The sequence below is a fragment of the Cygnus olor genome, chromosome 3 (genome assembly GCF_009769625.2).
Source record: "Cygnus olor isolate bCygOlo1 chromosome 3, bCygOlo1.pri.v2, whole genome shotgun sequence".
Lineage (NCBI taxonomy): Eukaryota > Metazoa > Chordata > Aves > Anseriformes > Anatidae > Cygnus > Cygnus olor.
The window spans coordinates 35467237-35495064 of record NC_049171.1 but is presented as its reverse complement, the minus strand read 5'-3'; the positions used below and the strand labels follow the sequence as shown (position 1 = coordinate 35495064).

The 27828-nt window shown below is 36.0% G+C and overlaps 1 protein-coding gene across 2 annotated transcripts in view; it reads right to left on the bottom strand.

Annotated features, from left to right (window-relative positions):
* Positions 1-27828, bottom strand: part of BCKDHB (branched chain keto acid dehydrogenase E1 subunit beta) — a 125707-nt gene that overhangs the window by 54594 nt on the left and 43285 nt on the right. The gene's annotated exons all lie outside the window — the stretch shown is intronic.

Below are 27828 nucleotides of genomic sequence, written 5' to 3'. Positions count from 1 at the left end.
AAAATAGATTCTACTGAATTTGAATTTATCCTATCAATTCAAATTGTAACATTTCTGAAAGAGAAGAAGATTTCTAAAAGTCATCAACTTGGATCCTGTGAAAAATAAGACGCACACATGCAAATAAATCCTTCACTGATAAGTCTGCCTGACCAGACCCTAGGTAAAACTCATGAATAACAACCAATCAAAAAGTATACTTATTAATTTATTTTTATTATTATTTTTTTTTTTTTAGCAAGAAGACAATTGTATAGATTAATGTTTCTTATTCAGGTTTTACGCAGCAATTGCAAACATTTTCTAATTTTAAATCTCAAAGTTTGTGTAGTTTATATGGAATTCACTTCAGAAATAATTCCATAGCACAATACATACAGAATGTAACATAAGCTACTTTTAACCAAAAACTGTCTGTGTTTATGTTGAAAGACAATGATGAAAGCAAAATAGTTTAATCTGATGAGAGTACAAAGCTTCAATATAACCAAATATCTTGACGTATATTGCAACTACATGCTAAATTGCTTAGATTTCACAAATATCAGATGCCTCTGGTTAGAAATATGGCAGCCAAGCTTTACTTTTCATAATAAACATTTTACCATTTCATATGGTGCATAAAAAAGTTCCATGAACTTCTAGATTTACATGTTAGGGGAAAGAAAAAAAAAAACATCAAAAGGTTGTGTATAGTAATCTTTCAAGGACAGGACAGTTACAGCCGTATTTTAGAGATAATTACACGGTGTACTGTTAGCATACCAGTAGTTATCAAGAAGGAAAGCCCAAGATACTGGTAGCTATCAACTCAACTTTTCTTAAAGATGTGAACTTCTCCAGTGGGGCAGCTCCAGGCTATCTACTTTACAGAATATATAAAGGCTATGTCTTAATAATTCTGTTTTCATTATGAACCCAGTATTTTCCTAATCCTTTCAATTTTCTAAGGTAGCTCATTGGCTAAGTAGCTTGTCCACAGAGGTACTGGCAGGTCACAGGCCAATAAGCAATGTGAACCATATACTGTACTGTGGAGGAGCCTGAAAACATTCAGATCTAAGAAAGACAGGAAAAGGCAGTTGGAAAATTATCCATTGTGAGGTAGGGTATTTCCTGTATTTCTTATGCCTTCACTGGAAATTCATAGCTGAAGAGCAGAGACATTAAATGCACTACAAATCTGTCAAATACACCAAAACAACAGCTCAGAAAAATAAACACTCCAGTTTAAATTTGATATGATAAAACTGATATGATTAATCAATTTACAAGTTTGGTGTGTTTTTCTTTTTATTGTTTGGGTTTTGTTTGTTTGTTTTGAGAATCCTCCTATTTTAAATGAAGATATTTATTCTTTTGCATATATTTGTTCTGAGAAGTACACGCTTTGAAACATTACAAGCTATCATTAAAATTAGCGCCTCAACTCAACTAAAAAGTACCTGTCAGGCAACCATGCTAGCAAGGCTTGGGGACACTTGGTACCCAACCCAACTTGTTCAGGGCCAGCGTGGATACCTGCAGCACATTGTGCCATATAGAAATACCTTTAAAATACTTCTATATGTTAATACAGAATCAAAATGAGCAGATGTTAATCATTATACTGCATTGCAAATATCAACCTGGATTTTAAGGAAAGATCCAAGTACTGTAATTCCTGAATATTACAGGCTCTGCTGCATTAATTTTTGTTTGAAGTTTCACACTTGTTCCTAAAACACTGTGCATCTTTCAGAAAGACATGCAATGTTAATTATGGCATTTCCAGTGTTTGCAAATGCATCACAGCTATTGCTAAGTTGTTCCAATGTTTAACTGCTTTCCCTGCTAAAATTTTGCATCTTATTTCTAAACTAGTTTGGCTGAGTTCAACTTCATGCTGCTGGTTCTTATTTTTCCTTCTGTTTGCTATCTATCATCTTCTAGGAGAAGCTATCTATTATCACATTTCTGCTCCCCACATGAACACGTTAAGATTGTGATCAAATCATCTCCTACCCACGCTTTCGCTAAACTAAGCGGACTGAGCTTTAAATCTTTCATCATATAGCACACTTCCAGTTCCTTCATCACTCTTACAGCCCTTCCCTGAATCATCTCCAGTTTTTAGTGTCCTACGCCCATCTTGAACCAGCATTCCAGCCTTTTACAGAGCAACACCAAACACAGAGGCAATGTAACCTCGGTACTGCGGTTCTTGGATGCACAAGGCCTTTTGGCCAAAGCATAACCCCACGAGTCCAGTTTCAACTGACAACTGTGATTCCCCATTTTTGGGAAATGATTTTTTTTTGCCTTCAACAAATAATTGCTTTCTGGAATAAAGAGGGAATAATAGTCTACATTCATTATTTCAAGATGCAAAATTATATTTGGATATGCTGAAAAACATAACATGAGCCTGAACCCAGCCCAGCCAATGAATCCAACTTCTCTTTATCAGTGATCGAGTGTCTATTTCTCCAACGGCTTCCTATCTCCAACATTGTTTTTTAAAATCAGTAATGGTTTTAAACGTTTTCCATATCTTTGATAAAAATACTAAACAGGTTAAAAAAAATCATACTATGCAGGACCTCAGTGACTTTACTATGACCATTCATTAACATCGCCCTTCCAAACCATATGATTTAAGTCAGGGTAGCCCTACTGCCTTACTTCTCAGCTATGTTAATTTGTTTTGTGAGCACCTACTAAAGTTCTCAAACAACTTCTCATTGTTGATCATGTATTTCTAAGTTATTTCTCCCTACTTGTTTTTTCTAAGCTATTCTTTTCATGCTTTTATAGATCATTCCTCCTAATAGTTTTGGTACACAGTTTGGAGGGTGGAGTTGTTTTTTTTTTTTGTTTGTTTGTTTTGTTTTAAAAGAAAAACAGCTCTGTAATGCATGAGGTAATTATTGAATTACTGGTCAAAAAATACTTTAGTTCAGCAAAGATAATGGGTCTCTGTATGTCCTCTTCATTTTAATTATATTGTTTTCTCTACCAAAGACAACAGTACCATACAGTAATAACTGCAAACAGTAGCAACAGATGTTAATATTTTTTTTTATAAAGCAAAAATTTTATATACATATATATATACTTTTTCTACATTGGCAGTGTTCTAGAATGGCTGTTATAAAGTTCCCTATGAAGATGTAGAAATTAAAATCTTATTTCCTGGAAATAAAGTAGTTAATGAGTTAAAAGGGAAAATCTCACAAGTAACTGTTCTACAAGCTATAGAGCACAGAGGACATGAATTGTTAATGATTGTTTGCAGATATCAAAGCTCTTCTATAAAACATTAATTTCATTTTTAAATTAAGCTACAAAGCATTACTCCCTGTCAGATCAAACGAGTCAGGCACTCAACCTCCAGGGTAACCAAAACCCACCATTCAGAAGAGCATTTTGCAGTCCAAATATTTTATCAAACAACTTTGTCTACAGTGCAGTAGACATCAGCTAATGGGGTCCTCACCTTTCAAACTGAATTGGAAATACCACTGGCATAAAAACTGAAGAAAGCAGTGGATAAATCAGCACGGTGTAACAAACTGGCCATCACAGAATTCTACTGGTTTGTCACCTTTTAAGAAGGCATTTAGATGGAGTGCTTTTTTCATTTGGATTAGCTAGAGAAACTGGTTGTCTTTCAGGGAATGAAGTATTTTGTTCCCTCACACCGATACCTTTTACATTTCTAGAAGGGCTTGACTCTTCTCCATTTCCCCAACAGCTCTCTATCTTTCGAAACACCAGTCTTTACATTTAGTCCTATGTCAGTGAGGGATTCAAAGGTTTAAATGCACGCACATAATGCAGCTCACACAGAGTACTTTAAAAATGCATCTTTAAAGAATACAGTGTGGCTTAGGAGACTGGCACTGATATAAAACATTTCTTCTTTATATCCATAACCAGAAGTTGTTGCTAGCTGATCTTTAAATTCCAGAGAGACTTTTGAGGGTGCTAAGTGTAATTGTAGATATCTCCTGTCTTAAATCAAATGAAAATGGAAACTTTTGTTGATTAGCTTTAGGAACGGTCCACAGAGGAAAGTCAGAAGAAACATCCAGGGATTTAAGAGAGCAGGGGTCTCAGTCATTCTGTGTTTTCAGAGCTGAGTCCAGCTGATGTCACCCTGGTTGCTCCCAGAAGGGAGGGCTCCTGTCCTACCCAGCACCTCAAGTTCCCATCCTGGCATCTCCTCAAAGACTTATGGGGCTGTGGGGAAAGCCAGTTTCAGGAGATAACTTGGTTTGTCCTGCAGCATTGTACAGTTAGCAGCCAGCACCACCAGAGAGATGGCGCAGATCAGGGTCACCTCCTTCAGAAGCGGCCCGGCACACTTCAGCAGTGCTCCCTCCCAGGGGCCACTGAAGCCCAGTCAGCAACGCTCGACGCGCAGGCCGTCACACCACTGTCACCTGTGCTGCAGCTGGGCATTGGAGAAAAGACGCTAGGGCTTTCAACTACTACATTAACCCTAAAACAAGAACAAACGCACATACTGAATATAGATTTTCACCTCAAATTCCTTGTCAGAACTGTTTTACATCAGTTTAACACACAACAGCAACAGTTTAGGTTTCTCCAGAGCATGAGGCTAGCGGCATGATCCCCCAACCGCCCGCTAGTGCCTTTGCCAGACTGAGGCTTTCAGGTTGCACACTGAAGGTTTTCTGAACTGCCGCCCAATGTTTTTGCAGTGAAGCAGCTTAGCAAATTATTTTCAACCTCCCTCACCACACTCTTTATCCAAGAGTTTCCATAATCACTTTTCTATTCAATTCTCAGTTCGTCATCTTGGCTGCTTTCTCCTCTCCTACAGGCACTGATGACAGAATGAAATAATACACGCCTGGTGCTTCCAAGCGCTTTGAAATCTAAGTGCTGACATTACCAGTAACATACTGTGCCCTTACTCATGGGAAAGCTGACTTAAACCAAAACGAGTTTGATGGTCAACTGTATTTTACACTATTACTGTATGCCCACGGTAACAGCACTATTTCCACTGTCACCAGCTGCTTCACTAACACAGCAATTGCCTTTAAGGAAATGATCAAAGCCAGTATTAGATTATATATGTCTGTTATTTTATCACACTGGCAAGTTGTCTATTTCTGTAAACTTGTTCTCGGAAAAAGATTTTCCATCTCTTATAGAAATTGTTTTGATGTTCACTCTCCCATTTAAAGTTCTGCATACTTTTGATCTTGTTCTTTATAGACTGTAAAAATTTCCTGCATAATTTAAAAACTAGCTTTCCAAAATAATTTCAATGAAGCTGGCAAAAGCATTGAAATATTATATCTCATTTTCAATGAACACGTATGCAAACAATTATAAAATTACATATAAATCAACATTAGTAGATATGTGTCTTTACTGAAAACGAGCCAGAATATGGAAGCTTAAAAGAAAAAACACCCTTGGTAAAGTTTCAATAAATGCCTTGAAAAACTTTGTTCCTTTCACATTTTCAGATTAGCTTTAATAAATTTGTCCTTAGAAATGGTAAAACCTGAGGAAGGCTACTTTTTTCCCCAGATCCCCTAATTTCTACTTTCCTTTCAATGTTTCAATAACAAATGAAATTGCATAGCTGTATTTGTCGTACTGAATATCATAAGCACAGGGATAGAAGTAAGATCTCAGATTTCTATTCAGCATTTCCCAGAGAGAAATGTGCAACATAACCTGCCAGATGAAACACTGAGGATTAATGTTTACTGTGCACGTGCAGATCAACAGCATGACACTAAGTCCAGTGCATCCCAGATACAAGGAACTATTATTGGTTCATGTGATATATCAACAATCTTAACAAATGCAGTAATTATGTCCCCAGTTTCCAGACACCCTAGAGCCATGCTGGAGCTTTAGGATCTCTGGAAAGTCAAACAAATAGATCCTCAAGTACCCTTTTACCATAGCACAGAAAACAAATGAAAGAATAGGAATAGGATGTGTCCCAAGGGTTTTGTACCTCCAGGCATCTTGAACTTACTAATGGTCAAGATCCAGTTTGCGAATTATAGCTATCAGTTGCACAGAACTACCTTCTCCAGGAAATAGTTAAAGCAAAAAATGTATGCACTCTTTAAAGCTTCAAAAATAATTCTTGAAGAAAAAATATGAAATTAATCCAAATTAAAAGAAAATATCATATAGTCTGACTTTCAACAGTACTAAATTCCCAGAGATGGAAAGTGAAAGCAAGCCTTCAGATCTACTGTATTATATCTACACTACGCTCCCAAGTTAACTGAAACTTATTCATCAGTAAAATCAAGATGCAAAGATGAACAAATGACATGCAAAAAACATTATTTCATCACATACAGCTCAACAGCCCAAAGTATAAATAAGATTTCTCAACTACTGGTAATCAGGGAATCATAGAGTAGTTTGGGTTGGAAGGGAACTTAAAGGTAATCTAATTCCAACCCCCCTGCCATGAGACAGTCTGGCTTACACACATTTTGTATAGATTCATAAGGCTAGTGTAGGTAAAATAAACACACATGTCCGAGTAGAGCAATAATATAGCAGAGAATCCTAGCTGAACATTGGCAGCAATGTAGGTAGATCAAGGGATAAAACCACTTGGAAAAGAGAAAATGTCATTCTTATTCCATCATTCAGGAAGGCTATCAGAGAGAAATCTTTAACAAAGTCTTTCCAAACAATAAAATGAAAAAAACATGAAGCTCTATAATAGGCGAGACTGCTGATTAACAAACAGCAGGGAACAAAAACGAAAATCCAATTTCTTTTTAACTTCACATCAATAGCTAAAACATTGCCAGTCATTTTAACCGATCAACATTAGCAGAGCGCAAATCCTTATCTACCTACTAGTAGTTAAACAAAACAGAGGCTTTTAATACATTACTGCCTGCTTGTTGAGCTCACGCAGCAGAGGGCTGTGCTTTCTGACCGAGAGGCCGGCATCCATGCACTGCAGGTGGCACAGCAGCTGCTGCTGGCACCGGCTGTGGTCTGGGCAGAGCTCAGAGCTACCACCAGCTGCTGCAACACAGAACAAGTTCCCCCAAAACAGAAGGAACTGCAGTAAGAAATTTATATGGCAAGGAAAACAGGTCCAATTTGCAATTTATACTGCGAGGACAATCCGGTCCATCAGCATCTCAGACTGCAAAGAGCATGAAGATGAATGGACAAGAATTCTGATTTCTAACAAAGAACCAGAGCATGGTCCTTAAATGCACATGACATTTACAGGAAACAAGTGGGGGGTGTGAAGGAAGGAACTGAGAACAGCCGTGTACTACTGTTAAACACAGCAGGCATCCTTATCACACTGGGGCAAAGAGGCTGTCCTGCTGCACAGCCCTCCTGTGACATAATTACTATACCCTCACCTGCCTTGTGTGAAATGAAAGATGAAAATAAACCCCCCCAAGATTTTAAAACTAAAAAAAAAAAAAGTTTGTAGTCTAACCTCTTGCCAATTTGTTTCAAATCAGAGTAAAAGGTCAGCTACTACAGAAAATAGACAGAGATCTAAAAACATAATGCATTACAACTCCAAGTAGCATAATTATCTAAAACCAAATGATTAATGCTACATGGAAGAAATTATCAAAACACATACTAGAAGTTGTAGACAGCTGTCATACTGTCTGTTGAGGTCTTTCGGAAGTTATTACTGTGCATTCAAATATTGACTTCTAATAAGGAATAAAGCTCCCAGAATGAATTTAAATTAATTTTACAGGACCAATTTCAATCTGTTTTCCCTAACAAGTCAGTCTTGCTGTACTTCAACCTGGCATCTACTTCCACCAACTCAGTGGTATCAGCACAATATACTCAGATTAAAATCCTAATGACAACTCAAAGGCAGGGAAAGGAACAAGCAGTTTGGATCACTGGAAAAAATTGGAATGCATTTTTGACAACAGCAAAGGCAGAAGCAGGAGTAAGCGTTAGCAGCAAGATGGCAAAGAAAAAAAAACTCAAACCTAGTTTTATTTGTAGCCACCTGTCCTTCACAACTCTGATCTTTGACCTTCCCTTAGCACTACATTTAAGAATGAGCTTAAGTATCAAGAGAGACTTTATATTACAAATACTATTCTCTGGGAAAAAAAAGTTCTGATGTTTCAGTAAAACAACATTATTAATATGGTTCGGTGTCCCAAGGAATATGGATTTTAAATGATTTCAAATGAAATCATATAGATATGCTAAACAAAGAAGAGACATAATAGTTATAATAGGTCTGTAAGGCTTACCATTTGATAAAATTCCATACAAATAGGGAGGTACACACACTGTACGCACACACGAGCACACGCACACACACACACAACACATCCTTATCCATAACTCGACTGCCCCAAAGAAAGTAAAACTTTTTTTTTTCTTCAAATGTTGTTAAGCCCATACATTTACATCATTTGCTGGAGTTGTTGAGCCCTGTTTCCATTGTGAGGAAGGTTATGAATAAAATCACTTCCAAGGTTTCCAGCTGTACTCAAGAAATCTAGCTGTACATTCAGTACAGGAATTCTATGTTATAGTCAACAAGCTGGAAGAAACAAGTTAATAGGCTTGCAATAATTCTTGAAACATGTTTTCAAACAATTTTCTAAAACCTCTGACTCTGAGTAGAGAGAAAAAATGACCCTAATAGGTAGAATGCTGATGTTTTGATTCTTTTTTCTACAGTGAACAATAAATGCAAACTGAATGAAAAGTGTTCCTGTTAATACAAATACTGCTAGATGGCTTACCAAGCTTTCAAAAAAAGTTACTTAAAGACTTCTCTGCACTTTGTCAGTTTCTATAAGCATATCTAGCTATCTGCATGCAGATGCATATGTCTATATGTTTTCTTTGTTCCTAACTGAAATGAAAATATTACATTGATCTCTGAGACGAGACTAAAAGAAGTAAAAATTTGTTTGAAGCCCAAGATGAATAGCTCAAATTCAGTTTGTCAAAGCAACAAAAACGTTTTGCTCAGGAGTCATCATTCACAATTTGTTCTGACATTCAGCATAAATAACTTCTGAGTTGTCTAAAAATAAATGATGTCCAATGACTAATTCCCAGTTCTCTTACCAGCTTTACTTAAACAACTGTGCTCCTCTTGAAATCTACATAGCCTCTTATGGCAGAATAAAAACAATTCCCAGGAAGTATGATGCTATGAACCCCAGAATGTCCTTACCTCAAATAGCAGTGCATTAAGCTGTTGAAGTTTTTACTGCCTCTAACCTCAAGTGAGGTCCTTGCAATGACTTAAATTGCTGTCCCAGCTTCCTCCTGTGTGGAAGTACATTTTCCAAGCAGTGGATCTGACTGTCTCCTTTTAATAAGAACAGTTACAAATGGAATCAGCATTGATATGAAAGTTTGACCCATTTAGTTACGTAACCGTTTATACCCTTTAAACTGTGCCCATTCACCTAAGAAGCAATGATTTTGTTACTTCTGACAAGCCATGCAAATAAACAACAAATAGGAAAGCCAAAGTTGGTACTAAAGCTAAATTTATGAAAAAATGCCCTTATCTAACACAGAGGTGAGAGAAAAGCTGTGCTACGTGGAACACACAGCATCTCTGCTATGAGGAAAGGCTGAGAGAGCTGGGACTGTTCAGCCTGCAGAAGAGGACGCTTGGGGAGATTTTATCAGTGTATAGAAACACCTGAAGGGAGGGTGCAAACAGGATGGAGCCAGGCTTTTTCAGTGTCCCAGGGACAGGATTCAGTGTACCCAGGACTGCACAGTTCACAGTATTATGCTGATGTTGCAAAATGCCCTGGTTAAACCTCACCACTTTGAAATCCACATCAGGGTAGATCTTTTTCCCCAGTTTAAAATGTATGTATGCAGGAACAGTGCATAAAGAACTAATGTGACCACAGCTGAATGCACATAGGAAACATCTTGGAGAGAAATGTTAGTGCAACCATAGAGCTTACTGCCTCAGCACACCAGGACGTGATTGTTCCAATAGGTATCATTTTACACTATAAATGCCAAAAACAATTCTGAAAGACTAATGTGGCTTTTTCCCGCATAGCACTGAAAACATAACATTATAGTGTGAAGATAGTGATGTAGAGATAACACAGAATGAAAACAGGCACAGGAGTAATGCAAAGTAACCTGGAAAATTAAATGCCAACCAAAATCACAAGAGTTGGCTACAGAGCTAGGCTGAACATCCACAGAAGCAATGAAAAGGGTGGATAATAAAATAACTAAGATTACTTTATGACCTATCACATAGATATTGTCAGGGTGTGGCTGATCTGTTCAACATAAATATTCGTAAGCTTCGTGCAAAGCTAACAGCCAAGGACAGATTCCCGATGTGTTAGACACCACAAAAATACAGAGTAGCAGAGAATTCATGTCCAAAACAACTTGCAATTTGAGTAGCTAAGACCGTGAAAACAGAAAAAAAGATATGACACTCAGCATGGTGCACCTCAGCATGGTTTGGGATTTTTTTTTTTTTTAACAGAAGAGGGCTAAACTAAATTAAAGACTCCATCGGTGACTTTCTAATGCCTTTCAGTAAATTTAGACTCTTGCAAAACAACCCTGCTAGAAGCACTCCTGTAACACTTTCATACCACCACTCTACATGCTCTAAAGCAGTTAATGGTCATGGATGTGGAGACAATGGAGAAGAGTTGCATTTTGTGCAGACAGGTTCTTCTGCTTAATCAGATTCTTCTGCTTAAAAAAATCAGGAAGATATTAACCAAATTCAGTGTGAGCTAAGCAAAGAAAAATTACTTCTAGGATTTTGGTGTGACTTCTTGATATCCTTAAGATCAATTGCTACGTACACAGTGGAATCAATTAATTAGGAAAGAAAACTGATTTTGTATTTTCAAAGTTGCTTTTGACTTCTAACCTACCTCATCCCTGTCACTTTATATATGGTATGTTGATTTCACTCATTCTTGTCCTTCAGTTTTTCACATCTCATTTGTTTTCTCATTCCTATATTTCTTATAGCTTTCCTTAATAGTGACAATTAGTAGTTTCATATAAATTAGATGTAAAGAGCCCCTAATGAGTTTTGGGGACCCCACATTCTACCTGTGTAACACTACTGAAATAAGCAATGTGAATACAAAAAAAAAAAAAGGCTTTTCTTAATCAAATGTCTCTAAATCACCCAGACATTGTCTTCTGGGTAATAAGTATGAACAGAATGCTTAAATAGTCTTTTTTAAGTATAAAGTCAACTAAACTAATGGAAAGCACTCATGAATCCAGTGAACTGGTAGCTCACAATTCCTTAACGCGTTGAGCTGTACTTGCCTACTTAACCACAATTAGATACATCTATCCAAACAATCTTTCTGACTGTGTAACCTAAAACATAAGACTAATAGTAAAAGTTCCAAAAAACAAGGACTTCAGCAGCAGCCTCCAAACTTCACCAGTCCTTGACCAATTGTTAATAACGCACTGTGGACAAATTTGTCCTTCCCTTTGTCCACTAGCCTACTTTTTACATCTTTTCATGGAAGCAAAATTAGGAAGTCTCAGAAACAAATGCAGATGGAAAATGTTGCAATAAAGAGATCCTTTTCACTAAAGAGGTCCTGTTCATCCAAGAAATCTTCATGGGCATGTTATAAAACTCCTTCAAGTTTGAGACATCACCATGTTTTGTCAAGGTTCCATAGACAGAAATCTTCCTGTGTTTTTTGTTTTTTGTTTTTTTTTTCCTCCCTATCATTTTAAGCACACTGTTAAACATACAAAATAGTCTTCATAAATTAACTTGCTTCTTCAGTTTTTCTATCCTCATAACTAATATTTATTTTCAGAGTTAGAAGTAATAAGGCTATTAAAAATAATATTTAGATTAGATAGCCCTCCTTCTGTCTTTCAGAAATGACATGAATATTATTTATTAACAATCTCGAGTTTTGAAAATTTCCACAAACTCCTGAAATAATCAGGCTGTACTATTATATATGCTTTTCACCACAATACATTAAAAAAAAAAGTTTGAATCACACAGAAAAGTCAGGCAGCTAAGCTGCTAATTACGAGGATGACCAGTGGTTCAACTAGATCCCTGTGTGTAATTTATTATTTTATTCGTGAAAATCAGATGAAATCTTGGCCAGTTCTGAAAGAGCTCCTATGGACAAGCCAACTCTTTGCAAGATTCACCCAACTCCTGTTAGGACAAATCTCATGCTACAGCTTCTGTGCAGAACATCCAATAAACAATCTCTCAGAGTATTTCACTGGAACACAAGTGCATGGGCTGTTCCTTCCCTGAGAATATGATCATTATGAAGCAGCAATTGATGACTGTTGAACACCTCACTGAATTCCCTAATGAATTTTGATGCTATTTTGGAGGATCCAAGAATGAAGCGACCAATTCACTGTTTTTCCCATGCCCCAGAACACACATACAGAGTCTTTTTGGAACAAATTTTGAGTGGTATTCCTCGAGCAGCAAAAGTACTATACACATATTTTAAATAGAGTGCTGCTGGGAATGACTACATATCAGGCCTCTTCAGAAAATTTTTGCTGACATTAGCTAGATCTTTGGAGATCAAAAAAAAAAGAAAAGCAAACAGTTGTTCTTTACAGAGAAAGAGCATCAGGTTACCAAGAAAGTAAGTATAACAGACAAATTTTATTGCTGAGCCCATCATAATGGTTTCCTTCCCCTCCACCCCCCAAAAAAAATTACTCAGTAATTTCTAAACTGATTGAAATAACCATGTATGACAAGCAATAGCGAGAGTATTCCCAGCAAAAATAAAGAGCTTTGACTTTACATTAGAAAAAGTTTTTTAAAGTGCCAAAGCTGTCTGAACCAGCTTGTTTCATCTTTACAATTACATTAAAAATGTAACGAAAAACTTAACAAAATATATGGCAATTTACTTACAGCTCATAATACAAAAGCTATCAGTCATTAACAAGGTGCAGCATGTGAGTAAAAGCTACTAGGTAGAAGAAAAGCAGATGCAAGGTATCCTTTGATATTCATTAAGGCTCACTCTCTATTTTCCAGATAGAAAGATTAAAACAAAACTGATGTTTCTTACAGCTGCAGAGAAAGAGCGACAGAAGATGAATCAAAGAATGAGAACATCATCTGCCACTGATATCCTTGATATCCTTGTCTCTAAATGGGAGAGACATGGATTTGATGGATGGACCACTCGGTGGGTAAGGAATTGGCTGGATGGCCGCACTCAGAGTTGCTGTCAACAGCTCAATGTCCAGGTGGAGATAGTAACGAGTGGTGTTCCTCAGGGGTCAGTATTGGGACCAGTACTGGTTAACATTGTTGGAACTAGGTGATCTTTAAGGACCCTTCCAACCCAAACCATTCTGTGATTCTACGACTCCATGAAAATTAACAAAGTAAAATACATCTGTAAGTTAATCACAGCACTCAGAACAACCAAGAGCCCAACCAATCGAGTGTGAAGTTTCGGAACTAGGCAAAGGGTTTTTGTTTTTCCACCACAACCAGAACAGGGAAGTACTGCTCCACTTCTCACCAGGAACTCAGCATACCATGAAAATAAGTCTCCTTCATCAAGGAAGACATTCTATGCTTGAAAAGACTTTTCTTCCAAGTCAGAAATCATTTAAAACTATTACCAGGAAAACACACTATGAAATTGATTCCCATCCCCAGAACCTATTTATCTAACCAAGGCTTCTAAGGTTCTCACAAATAACATCAACTACCCTTATGATGGAAATAAATAGCAACTGAAAGTTAAAATGAGATTTCTGAACCCAAGACTAAGGATGTTTAAATATATATATATATATATATATATATATTCTATGTCTTCAAATATTCAAAACATTCATAGATCCAGAGTTTGGCTTAAATAATGAGCCCAGCCCTAAGTCAGAGTTCTGTAGTTGCCGTATCTTCACAAAACACCTTAGATGCAGAAAAACAGATCGGTAAGTTTCTAGCCAGCAACAAACATCTGTGAAGATGTCTTTCAAGTGGGGAAAGAAGAAGAAAACACTGCTGATATTCCTCAGATCAGCAACTGTGTCTTTCAAGTAATTCTGAAAGACTCACATCAAGGAAAAACAGAATATGTATGCTAAATCTGAAAGCTAGCACCTTTTATAATCTGAACAGCCATTCTGGAAAGCTCCACCACACTTCTAAAAAAAAAAATGTTTTACTAAAACTCCAAGAGAAGCAGAAGCTCCAGCATGTAGGAATCCATTGTCTGCCTCATCTCCAGTTCTTCAACTTAACCCCAATTCTGATAGCCTAAATTCACACAGCTCATCACAGAACAGATGAATTGGTTTCACTGCAGATGTCAAACCCATTCACAGCTAGGATTCACTGAGCTTAGCATCTGAATTACTAACGCAGGTTACATGGGAAACACGAGGTAATACAATGGAAAGACCCAAGCACAATACTCACAAAATAATTTACAAAAATATGAATTTGACCAAGATAGCCAAGGAGATGTCTGAAAATGCCACCTGCACCATCTTTGACCCCTTTCAAAAATAATAGTTATCAATAGTAGAATGATACATGGTCTACACAATGTTCTGCCAAATACCTTGCAAAACTGTTTTAAAAATTACTGTACCTTTGTTAACATTCTTCTGAATACCATTTTTTCCTTTATTTCTTCCCCTTTATATTTATTTTTCTAAAGCAACCCGTTCCTCTATTTTCATTCTTGTAGTGCTATGTTTTCTACTATTCTCTTTTCTATTCTTTGTGCCCTCTTAATCAAAACCATCTAACAATCTGTATTTCTTCTTCTATCTCCATTCTTTATCAGTTACAAACTCTCTCTATCTGACCTAGTTCAACTGATAGCAAAATGAATAGTCATTTTCAAGGTACAGCTATATTCATTTTCAGCCTGTTAGCCAAGGAAATGAGGGTTCTGTGACCTGGTCTTATTTTTCTGTCTATTTGTCAGTCTCCTGATAGCCACTTTGCAGCCAAATGCAAGTCTTAATGATTAAAGATAAAGTCTTAGAGTTCCTGCAAGCTTGGTAAAAATCAGTCTCTCTGGGTAAGGGAGATCACTACCGCTACTAAATTGGCACCCCAATAAAAGAAAAGCTGCACTTAGCACCAACTTTCCCACTGATTTTTCAGCAACCAATAGGCACCAACAAACTTTATCCCTGCTTTTTTTCTAGCCAGCCATTAGAAAGGAGCTGAGCATCCTAATTGGGTAAGTGGGGAATAAGGAATGGCAGAAGGTAGGAAATATGGTACATAAATCTGTAACAAAACAGGCATCATTACTTATGCAATAATTTCCATTCTTTATGATAATGTTATCCAAAGCAAAGAAGGAAATCCAGTTCTATACATTCACAGCATTGCATGGAAAGAGGACTGATGGGAAGGCCAAATCCAAAGTCCATTAAACATATCTTAAAAGAATTGATTTTTTTTTCTTCAGGCTTCCATTTCATGGAACTTTTCTACTTTTTTTTTCCTTAATTCATTAAGGCAATTACTGTTCAGTAATCTGAAGCAATTTTAAAATTCAAATTTCTATTAAAATACCATAACATGCAAAACAATATTTTCTATTTAAAAGAAACAACTCTGGTGCTTCTACTACAGCTTGATCTTTTTGATGCTTCTTGCTCAATCCAGTAACTTGGATTTAACCTATTTTTCCCAGAGGAGTGATTATAGCCACAATGCTTTGAATAGAGCTAAAACATTACCTCTCAATACTATTTTTTTTATATATCTCCGAGCATATCACTGAAAGAAGTGTGGCTCTCAAATTTGTCAACTGAGCAAGACTACATAGGTTAAGACTATAAGAGCCTATATACGACTATTGGCTCTTCCCTGCAAATGGTGGCATCCCCACTGAATTCTGCCAAGACCTTTGAGCCAAATGTCTCCAGGGAAGCAGGATTCATTCTTGGAGCAGAATAATTAGCAAAGCTGTAGGTGTTTTCTCCATATTGCTGCGTTGAACAACATTTGCATTTTCTTACAGAGTTAATAAGAAAACCACTGTAGCAAAGCCTTTCTTAAAGATGGCATAAATGTTCCCAAGTCCCTTTGACAGAAGTTCATGAATTACTGCTCCATAACAAAATCTGTGCTCTCTGATACTGTTTTGGAAAAAAGCTTTTTATGTGCAAATTTATCACAGTTTCTAGATTTCTCAGGTATGGCCTCTGCATAATATGCAATCGCTTAAGAGAGCTACTGTTGCTTAGACTTTGTGGAAAGGGAAATTGGTAAAGCAGGTACTGAACAGCTAGCATGGTGAATTGAGAAAAACAACACTAGTTTGATGGACCATATAGTTATATTGTAGTAACTTGAAGAAAATTAGACAATCTAAGTTTTTAAAAGCTACTTGAAGCCCACAGGTTGCGTTTATATTAGATGACACAGGAAAAAGGTCATATTAGTACATACTTTATTAATAGTAAGACCATGACACAAAGAAATCCAGTAACTTGCCAAATCCTAAATTTGTGTCAGAAAGGACTTGTGACTAAGGCACTTGACTAACACAAATCAATCTCTTCCTCTATAGCCCTGCATTTTTAATGACATTTAGTTACAAAAGCTTTGAGTCTCTCAACGTATATAATTTTAGATTGTTCAAAATGTTTTCTGTATTTAAAGACCATCATTTTGGCATCACCACTACATATTTCATTTCTTTAGAAGCTTGCAGATGTACACAAGATTCACAGTATTTTAAGAACGCACATTGTGAAAGCTTCAACACTTCACCACAACCATTTTCTCACTCAGTACTTTGCTGAATAATCAGTTTACTCAGCTATATTGGTTCTGACATTAATTTAGGTGATAATGAAATAAAGATGAAAATAATAAGGAATACAGGAGAGAGACTCAAAGGAATGTGAGTCTTGACTTCTACTTTACAGTGAGCTTTACTTTCATCTTTCCCAAATACTAAACAAAAAAAATCTGATATCTTATTTTAGTGCATTACAAATACAGGTCAGAAAGCTACTTAACACTATGATGCTTTAAGAAAAACAAAGTTACAATCATTTAAAAGAATTAACAGTGGTTGAAGTAACAAAAAATAAAGTATGTACATAAATTTATCTTTTGCAATAAGCAAATCCCAACATGATACTAAGAAAGTGTCAAAAATGACAAAGATTCCATATATTATCTGTTCAATTAATTTCCTGAAATAAATTTCAATTACCAAGTAATTACCCTTAGAAAATCTCTACATTTTTCAGCATTTCATTAGTGCAAACAAATGTAATTAAATAATGAAGTTCTTTAAAGTTCAACTGCAAAAAACTAAATCATCATGACTAAACAATCATCAAAACTAAACAATCATGGGGATGCTCTTCAAATCTGGACTTACACATACCTTTTAACATATACATTAACCACTTTATATCCATTTTTATTTTTCAGTAGAAAGAATAATTTACACATGACTAGATAGATTACTTTGATAGATTTATTTTCTTTCATTGGAAAATAAAATTAAGACTATACAAACACAAACTGCCAACAGTATTTTTAAGATCTCAAATCACATTTCCCTCTAGTCAATCCATTATTTAAAACACAATTAAGCTCTAAGCCAAAAAAAAAAAAAAAGATAGTATAAAGAGATTTCTCTAGAGTCAACAAAACACTGGTAGCTGGTAATTAGAAATTGTTTCCACAGGCTTTTTAAAGAGCAACACTTAGTGCCATGGTATTTCAAATAGTTCAACACTAACAAACGGAAAGCTAAAAGACAAGCCTTCCCTGCTTAATCCACCAAACATATTAAAAAAGAAGTTGAAAAAAATAATATCTCAGCTTCTGCTTTTAGTGTTAAAATAATAAACTGTCTTACTGGTAAATAGAAAGCCACTTACTCAGCCACTTACTCTTTAAATTCATAATGGATTCCCATTTGCAACAAAGCCACTTAAGCCCCTTACCTTCCATTTGCAATAAAGTCCTTTTTCCTTAAGGAAGTTTGCAATCTTTCAAATACAGCACTCTTGTGAACTTTAGAGTCTAGGTGACATGTCAGTAAGCGCACCACAGATGTCAGAGATGATAGTATAGCATAGATTAGCACTTTGCGGTAGCCTTTGACCACATGCCAAAAGAGTGGTTTTACAGTTTTGTCATTAGTAGACCAAATAACTTAATAAAAAGGCCTTTTTTTTTTTTTTTTTTAAACACAGGATGGAGTAATCATAGTGCACACTTCCAGCAAGAGCATTATATATGCCGTAACCGAGTGGTAATAAATTATTCTTTACTGTTTTTCTCAACCAGAAAGTTTAGCATTTTCTGTAAACAACTTTTAAACTGCAAGACCTTAACCAACGTACTATTGAAACTCATGGCACGCTGCACTGATGGTCTAAGCAACGTGACTGCCATTCAGACTGTGCATTGTTTAGGCAAGTGCCTCAAACATGGTTCACGTGGTACAAAAGCTCAATCACACAATCTCAAAATGACATCATTGTAAGTATTTTGTAACACTAACACTCTTCTCTCTTGATGAATTTAGGCCAAATGAATGAATCCCCTACTTAACACCTGGTTTTAAAAAGCAATAAAGATTATTCTAGTGCTTAACATGGCTATGCTTAGATTGCATCAGATTAAGATGTTCCAGTACTTCACTAATTCAGTCTCCCACTGCTTTTTCTTCTTATACATTATCTTTCATATTCCATCATACTCAAAAAGTAGAGAAAGTGACCTGGACTAATTCCTCCTGAAGATTTTGTTGCAATTATATTTTATAAATAAAAAATATATATTTTTTTAAAACAAACTAAATTTGCAAAACAACCAGATAACACGGGAACTGTGTGCTTTTTTTGTTCACTAGCTAGAATCTTGATTCATGGCAAAAGCATGTACACAGGTAATCACACTGGTAAAGAGGTAGTGGAGGAAGAAGAGTCTCAATGAGGGAATGCAGGAAATGTATTTTGTACTAACATTTACCAAAAGCAAAGGGCACCTGTTCTCACCCTCCATGCCTAGCAGTGTGGTGACATTCACTAGGCAATAAATAAAATCCCAACACTTCCAGAAGAACAGCTAGACAATTCTTGGTAAAGGCATAAGACTGCTATTCACATCAGGGGATACGAAACAAAATTGTGATGACATCCTAGCACTGCTTATTGAATGTCCTCCATTTTCTCAGATGCTACTGGTCCGTCTTGCATATCCTACCACTACAGTCCTACTTCTTTCCTTCTCCTCAAATTAACAATGACAGATGCCATAGATCAGAATATTTCCTTTCATTTTGCTCCTTCTGGTCCAGCATTCATAGCTTTAGCTAGATAGTAATTCAGGTACAAGGGCTAGAAATTAATATAACACATCCTTGAAAATGGATAAGTGAAAGAAAAGAGCAACAAGAGCAATAACAGATGTTGCAACAGCAATTCCTCCTGCTGTATGTGTTTGGAAGAGACGGAGAACTGCAGGAATCAAAGACCATTATTCTCAATTGTTATATTTTTCAGTGCCTAGGAAAATTAAAAGGAACAAGAGCAAAGCTTTCCTCTTTTTAGGCCAAGAAAAGAGAATATACCAGGTGCCAATAACGAACAGGTGCACAGATCTTCAGAGATATTAAATGGGTGTTGGTACAGTAGCTGAGCATCTTCTGAAAGATGAAAATCTGATCTGGCAAACAACCATACAGAGAATGGTGATGGGACCACAGCATCACTAATCAACATCACTGATCAGCTGCTTTATCTACTTCCTTCAATTTAAAGCAACAGCAACCTTATCCCAAAATATTTAAGACAGTAAATAGAAAAAGATGAAAATTATTAAGTATATATATGTTCAAGTACTCTTTAATATAAGAATAAAATACTATTTTAAACCTTACCCATCTTAAATCACAATTAACAATAAAGTAAATTATACCAAATCATCTTGTTTCCAACAATATCACAGAAACTCATGGTCCGTTTCAGAGAAGATTTCTCTGTTACCTGCCCAGGGAGTTGAAATCTAAGAACTAAATTTAAATAAACTAGTTGATCATCAAGTTTGCAAAGAATCATCAAGAGTGGTCCTCCAAGCAATTCATTTTTGCTCTTTGGACACAACTCATTATGACTGGAAGGGGCAAGACAACACACAGCTCAGGCAGCAGATTAGACCATGCTTTGAGGTATGGATAAATAATTTTAGCAGATGTAAAGCCCCAAAACAATCCCCTCAAAAAAAGCAAACAAACAAAAAAAAACAGACAAAGATTGACACCAAGCATGTGGAAACCTCAGCAATTCAAGTCTGGCCAATTTACATGAAACTACATTTTTTATAGGACTTTAGACAGTTAAGTATAGAGAGAGCTACTACATTCACTTTAATTAAAAACCGTATATTCACTTTAATTAAAAATATATATGCAATTCAGCTGGGAGCAAAATTTCAAGCAGAAAAGATTAAGCCCTTAAGGTAAGAAGTGTCTTGAAATTCTGTCTGTCCTGTAAAAGGATATTCTGAACAAGAGGCACCTTCTGGGTTCTGTAGGGTTAGTTATATATCACAGCTGAATTCAAATCATACACAAAGGGAAAAAAAATTGCTCAGCTGCTCTGCTGGAATGTGATACCAAACACAGAAGGCATAATTCATGTTTCTGATTTATGTATTTATTTTGCCATAAAAGCAGAAGTCTTCAGGAAGCTCTGAAATACACTTATCACTTTAAAGTAGTTTAACAAATACTCAAAAAACACACATCAAATGAAACAATTCCTGAATACTAGTAGCAACAAGTTTAAATATAAAAAAAAAAAAAAAATGTTCCAAACACAGAGCTAGAAAAAACTTCAGCTGGATTTATCTCAGCAAAAAAAAGATATTTCTAGACCCATCTTTTCCATGTGTTAAACCACTACATAGTCATGCAGTAACTGAAATTCATACACCTCATTCTACAACACTTTTCATGACCAGACAGTTTTTTTGTTTTTATAAATTCACATGCAAAATTCAATTGTACACCAAAGCCCATGCAAATTCTGTCCTACTCCAACATATTATTGGGTGAAATATTATAACATAGATTTCAGGACAATGAGGGTTACATGCAAAGGAAAAAGCAAACCACGAGGCTTTCAGATTAGTTCAGTCCCCATCTGTATAAAAGTAGCAACAAAAAGCTTACTAACATAACCAAGAAGTCAAACATTTCAACATAGTAAAGGTCTTAATGTCTGTCAGAGCCTTCAGAAGATCCATAACAAGACAACAGGAAAACACAAGAGACAGTGATTGTTTTCTGTCATAATGTGAAAGTTTGGTAGCCAAACATTCAGGATTTGATGCATTAATTCAGTTCACCAGATTTGCAGGGGACAATAGTCAAACAAGCTAAAAGAATTACAAAAGACTACAGAGATTTTAGTAATACTTCATAGCAGCTTAAAAGAAAAAGCTGCTGTGGAATATATTGAGACTGAGCATAGATTTTCTTGAGTATATATGACAACAGGTACATTAAATGGGCATTTTACAGAGACCTGAACTGCTCTTCCCTACTGACAAGCCGACTTACAATAGTGTGAAATGTTCATTAAAACATGCCTTAAGACTTGGGGAATTTTACTAGTAGTAGTGACTTAGTAGAAAAGTTACTGTAAAATAGATTTTATTTAGAATAAACCCTCTGATTTTGATGGGTGTTGTTGAGCGGCACACCAAAATTGAAAGCAGTCCATAAGCGCAGGCTCTTCAGCACAAAACAAAGACAGGAGAGAAGGTAAAAGGTTTCTCCAGTCTCACATAAGCAGCAGTGGAAAATGGAATGGTGTAATGAAAACTAAGTGTAATCAATACATCTATCTGATCAGCATTTAGCCTGTCATCCTACCAGATACAACTCTAAGAGCTTTGTTAAATATCTTGATGATTAAATATCTTAATGAAAAACAAAGATCTTGTTATAAAATCAGACTATTTACATTTGGAAATCTCTGCAGTCTATCTAGTACAATTACAAACAGTTCAGATTGCCTTCACAGAAAGCTAATCAATACTGGCTGTTGAAAGAAAAATACTTAACAGTAAGCCAAATATAATGCATTATGCTATTACACAACAGTTTGGTAAAAAGCAGACTAAATCTTGATATCATAAACATCAAAGTTAACTTAAAAGCTACAAAAGTATTGTAGAAATACTTAACACTAAAATCTCTGGGGTAAAGCTTAATAACGCACACAGAGTAAGAACGTTTGAATCCTGAAAAAGCTAGTTTAGAAAAAGTAGCTGGCTCAACTAAGTGATAATAACAGGATAAATAGCTGCAGACATTTAAAGGAAGGCGATACTGTAGCGAAGTAATAATTATCTCCATGGAAGAATGATTCATATATTATTACCACTGTGGAACTTCATCCCAACTTCCATTAGAATTCAATCAGCAGCAGTTACAATGGAAAAAAAAATAAATAAATAAAAACACACATTGGAGCTATAAAATACCTTCTAGCCATAGACTAAGCACCACTACTCATTTACTTGCATAAGTGCCTTTAAGTTTGAAGCCCATAACATCGAATGTGGGCAAAAGGGAAAATATTTTATGACGAATTCATAGACCATATTATTAACACAATGTTCAATGTTAACAGAAACAACATGCAAATGCCTCTTCCCTATTTAATGAAGGTAGTTTATTGTGGTTTGTTTTTAAACAATCCTTCTGTATTTATAATCTGTATATATATATTCCTTCTGTAGTAGCACTTATCAATACATATGTGAAAGTGAATTCAAAGGACTGAGAGCTACTTTTAAACTGGAAGGGAGAAAGGAGAAGGCAGAATTATATATACAAATGCCTCAGCTTTGAGGTACCTGCCCAAAACAATGACTACAAGCTTTCCATTCAAAGTTTTCTTGAAATATAGAAGAGCAAAAGATGTGAATAATTACTTTATAAAATGGTTCTATATATTCTCATAACTCAGAGATGACTACTTGCAAGCATGGTTCCAGAGCTCTGCTTCTTCAAGCCAACCAATAGCCCATGGCATGCTCTAAAAATCTGAAACTACAAGACCAAAAGACCCAAGTTTCTCATGGAAACAGTGACAGAGTTAACTGTCATCATGTAAGTAGTATAATTTTAATCACTTTTTATAGGTATGAGCATCTACTTAGTAAGAAATCCAAAGAGCAACAAGTAAAATGGCAAGAGATCAAGAACGGACAGCCAAGAAACATAAATCTGATCCCAGGATACCTGCATTGCAATTGTACAGTTCAATGCCCGGAGCATGCAGTTAAAGAATAAAGAAAAACACATCAAGCTTGCTGATTTTGATTTTCCTTTATTCACAATCCAATTAGATGAAGTAAACTTAAAGGAATGGGAAGAAAAGGCTGGTAGACCACTAGGTCTGCCAGGACATACTGCCTATTAAATATAGGACACCGAGTATCTACTGCTTATAATTATTCATTCACTTTGATGACAATGGCCAACAAAAATGCTACCTGTGCATTAAGGAGAAGGCTCTAATGCATGCCGTAGAAAACCGCTCTCATCAAATACTGTTGATGGAAAACATGCACATGATTTGCCCTAATCCACTCTGTGGTGCTGTGTTATCTGCTAGCTCCCACTCCTGCTCCTTTTTCTTCCACTCAGATTTGCTCTTGCCAGCGAGTGCAGATGGTTTCCAGACTGCTGAGCATTTATGTTGACCTGTTGGGAGGTCTGCAAAGCCTCTTCAAGAAAAGAGCAAAGCAACCCAAGTGCACAGATGAACATATGCCCCTTCACTTTTCTGTAATAAACTGTATTACATTATATTGATTCTTTAAATCAAGTTCACAGTTGCTATCACTGATAACGTCAATCTATAAACTACGTTTCTGCAAAGACACCCATATTTTCCTGCAAAATGCACAAAGTCATATCCCAGTTACACAAGCTCACACTAACCCACAGGCCTTTAAAACTGTAATTCAGTTTATAGAGCCTTCATTACTAAGTCATAAAGGAACAATCTGCAGCATTTCTTTGCATTACAGGAGGAACTGTTCAGAAACAGGATGACTAATTAAGTAATAAATGCAAATCTTCATCAATATACATGGCAAATACTTGCCTTCTAAATAATACATAAGAAAAAAAAGCCCATTTGTGAGTTTTCTCTTACAAAAGTGAAATCTACTGAACAATTTGATTGTAATTAATTTAAAGTGTAAATAGCACGCTTGATTCAATATAGGATGAATAAAATAGAATAACATGTACAGTCCTTTAGGAGTACTTAATCCTGAGCTACATTTCCCACTTCCAATAGCACAGGCTTTTCAGTACAAAATAATAATACAGCCACCAAATTTTACCCCTCAGTGTGACCAGGGAAGCACTGGGAGGTGTGCTATTGGCTTTTTAATCAGTACCACACCATCCAACAGTTCAGAGACAGGAAAATCCACACAGTCTAATCTCCCCAACCCTTCAAAGCAAATCTGTTAAGCATAATAAAGGAGAAAAAAAAAATCATCTGAAAGCATAATTTCTGGAAGGAAGAAAAGCATCTTTAAACAGTTTTGTAGGTTAAAAAGAAACAATTTTTAATAAATATTAGATATAGAACTCATATTTCAGTTTCTGGAACAGCACCCTTCATGACAGATTGCTATGCTTATACGAATGCAGCTGATCAGTCAAGTAGTAGATCATTACCAATCTGTATGGTAATCAACATCTTTGCTGTGGCTGCACTAAACGTGGAAGTCTGCAGGCACCTGCACCAGCTGGGGAGTCACAGAGCATGGTCAAGGCAGAGGTTTGGTTATCTGCCTCCTATGTTGGGAAGCGCATTAGTTTTGTGTGTTTGCATTTCCAGTTGAATGTATAAAGGGGAGAGATCACTCCTGATCCCAGCTCCTTTGTACATGAAGTAAGACATCAAAATAAGATGCTGATGTTAGAATAAGCACAGGAAATGCATACTTCTCTCTCTCAAAAAAAGCAACCCACTCGAAGGAGAACTAACTGTTCTCTTTCAATCATAACCACTGTATCACTCATATGCCAGCCTTGGGATATAAAGCAAGACCTTTAGTCAGAAATCAGTGAAGATTTTCAGAACAAACAGGAATCTTACCAAATTTTTCACTGAACCTTGAAATTACATAGTGTTTTGAGAACGTATATATAGACAAGGGGATCGGTAATTTAAAGACAGTTTTCACTGTTAACATTTCCTAAATAAGCAGCAAAGGCAGCGCATACACTTTAAAGAAGCCTGTTTACAGTTGCAAGAGTTCAGAGAATGTTACAAGCATGCTTAAAATCTGCTAACACTGAACTCACAGCCCTGAGGACAAACACTTGTGAGCTACTCAGCTCTTCACCTAGAGATGGTGATAAAGGCAGAAGTTCCAGAGGGGCAAGACCTGGATTCAATGCCTTATCAGTTCCCAACCTACCGTCTCCCTGAGGTGTGACCTTATTAATAAACGATAGCATAAAACAGGGGGATCAGCTTGCTCATATTCTAGTGATGTTATTCCCCTTAATTGCACAGAATTAGCACATGGTCAGAGAAAGCAAGAGGGAATGTGACAATTCCTGTAAGGAGGGCACCATAAAAAAGAAAAGGTCCTGGGTTCTTGTCTTCAACTTCAGGATACTGTGCTTTATTAAAAGTCTCTACAGTGCAAAGACACCAAAATTTATCTGATAGACTCAACTAGTGACACTTTCACCATGATCTGAATCTCTTGAGAAGCTAAATCCATGCTTATGGAATCATGACATCCACACTAGCTCAAACTTAATCATAAAACTAGAAATTAAAAGCAATATATTTAAAAACATTTTTGTCATCACCAAAAGAAAATAAGAAGTCAGTATCTACAAAAAAGATTCTCTGAAAAAAAAAAAACCACTTCATAAAATTCAGAAAAATATCACTTCAGAAATCAGTTTTCTAAGCACATGAACACCTAGATATGAAGTTCAGAAGAGATCTTACATCAACCTTTCATAGTACTGAACATATCAAACAACATATCCACAGCAATCATCATTTCAACTGTTTGAAATTTGTTCAAAATGACAATTCCTGTTTAAATATAGACAACTAAGGAATATACTATATTTTATGCAGTTTGATTTTTCTTTTTTACCTGTCTGAACTCCTGTAAAAAGCAACAGAGTAACTCAAGAGACTTAGAATTATTTCCTGCATTTTTTTTTAGTTTTCAACATTCAAAATGAATTACTTCTCTTGATCCAGAGCAAGAATGCCATTCTTTAAGAATGCTAGGGAATCTTGGAACAGGTTTGATAAATTTTCAGGGGCAAGGAACTCCATCCTTCTCCTACAAGTAAAGAAGCACCTCACATTTTACAAGAAGCTTTCCCAAGTTAAACAGCAATGAAGCCTACATAAAGAAATTGAATCTATATGAATATATACATAGACACACACACACACACACAGATTCTTTGTTTCTGTTCTAGCAAAAAGATTCCTGACAATTTTAAACAGGGAAACTCCCTGATTCCTTTGTCACCCAGCCAAACAATGACTGGGATTTATCTCATCTGACTTTACACTACACACCAATCAGGACTCCCTTAATTTTTTTTATTTTTTTTTTTAACCCAAGAAATTTCTAGAGGCCACTATTTCAACCTACAATGGGCTGAAGAAACAGATGAGATGAATGACCCTCAGGAGATATCCATCCTCCAGAATAACTCATGAGCTAGTGTCACTAGCTCAAATTTTAATACCCTCATCTCCTCCTCATGCAGATGACAAATGGTAACCTATTTCAAAGCTGAACATAATATCAGAATCTTGAAAAATTCTTCGCAAATTCTTATTTATGTTTCACCATATTTATTATCCACATTTATTTTATTTATGTCTCACTCAGAGCCATACACTCGTAAACACACTGACAGGAGCGGTGCAAAGTCAAAGCAGCTGCTTAACTTGGCTAAAAAGAGGCCTCTGGTGGCAGTAGTTAAGTATAACTTCTCAAAGTTCTATGGAATATATATTTTGATGACAACTTTATATATAAAAAAGTATCTATAGAAAGCAGACTAGGCAGTTATATTTGCAGTGAAAATTGACACATTACTGCTCATCTCCAAAGCAGTAACCGTGTCAGTCCATTCATCTTCATGCCTACACCACCCTTGTCAAATCAGTCTTAATGTTGCATATATTTTCAGTTAAGTAAAGTAGTTCATTTTTACATAGCTGCATTGAAAATTTCAGTGTTACCTTATTACTGCAGATAGTAAAAATTAATAAGTTAAGGTTGAGGCCTGCTCATTCCCTGAGACCCACCATGAAGGCACCTGGATTTTTTTTTAAAAAATTACACAGATAAGGAAAATTCAGTGAAATATTTCCTTGTGATTATAAAAATGTAACATTTCTTGAGTAAGTATAAGAATAAAATAAACCTGCAGATTAAAACACATCAGATAGGCAAATGCATACGACTTGATAAAATTCAGTTCCTTTATTACAGCTTAATGACTTTAACCCACAGGCAACACATGTCCTTTAAAAGTCTGTGCCAAACTTCTGGCACATGATTAGGAACAAGAAGATAGCCTACAAGAAGTCAGATAAGGCTTCCTGCCTTCTAGAAAGAGCCAACAGACAGAAGAATCGTGATAATGTAGAGAATTGGAACGGAAATGTTAAGGTCAGTATAAACGAAATGTGAGTGGAAGTGTATGTGCGCAGGAATTGAAAGCAGCAGCAGAACAAGGACTA